This window comes from Triticum dicoccoides, unplaced genomic scaffold (genome assembly GCF_002162155.2).
Source record: "Triticum dicoccoides isolate Atlit2015 ecotype Zavitan unplaced genomic scaffold, WEW_v2.0 scaffold55031, whole genome shotgun sequence".
NCBI lineage: Eukaryota > Viridiplantae > Streptophyta > Magnoliopsida > Poales > Poaceae > Triticum > Triticum dicoccoides.
The window spans coordinates 10,490-11,159 of NW_021281223.1; the positions used below are offsets into that span (position 1 = coordinate 10,490).

General features: G+C 47.2%; 1 non-coding gene and 1 pseudogene across 1 annotated transcript; both read right to left on the reverse strand.

Annotated features, from left to right (window-relative positions):
* Window positions 1-223: 223 nt before the first annotated feature.
* On the reverse strand, window positions 224-342 carry LOC119346915. The gene has a single exon (XR_005168002.1). It is a non-coding gene; the product is annotated as a 5S ribosomal RNA (ribosomal RNA).
* LOC119346912 lies at window positions 343-446 on the reverse strand (annotated as a pseudogene).
* Window positions 447-670: the final 224 nt, after the last annotated feature.

Genomic DNA, 670 nt, shown 5'->3' on the forward strand with positions numbered 1-670 from the left:
GTATGATCGCATCCGACATGTTACCCCCATCTTCGTCCCTTATGCTTGCCCCTCCCAGCTCCACTACAAAGACGATTGTACTTTGCTTTGCCCGCCACTACATGCGTGAATAATGACCAACGAGCTAAAACTTACCTCAAACGCGCAAAATAATAAAACGTGGTAAATATATGTCGCGGCCGTGAGTTTTCTTTTGCACGCCGCGCAAAAAAAAATTAAAAAGGGAATGCAACACGAGGACTTCCTAGGAGGTCACCCATCCAAGTACTACTCTCGCCCAAGCATGCTTAACTTCAGAGTTCTGATGGGGTCCGGTGGTTTAGTGCTGGTATGATCGCATCCACACGAGGACTTCCAAGGAGGTCACCCATCCTAGTACTACTCTCGCCCAAGCACGCTTAACTTCGGAGTTCTGATAGGATCCGGTGCTTTAATGCTGGTATGATCGCATCCAACATGTTACCCCCGTCTTCGTCCCTTATGCTTGCCCCTCCCAGCTCCACTACAAAGACGATTGTACTTTGCTTTGCCCGCCGCTACACGCGTTAATAATGACCAACGAGCTAAAACTTACCGCAAACGTGCAATGTAATAAAATGTGGTAAATATATGTCACGGCCGTGAGTTTTCTTTTGCACGCCGCGCAATAAAAATTAAAAAGGGAATGCAA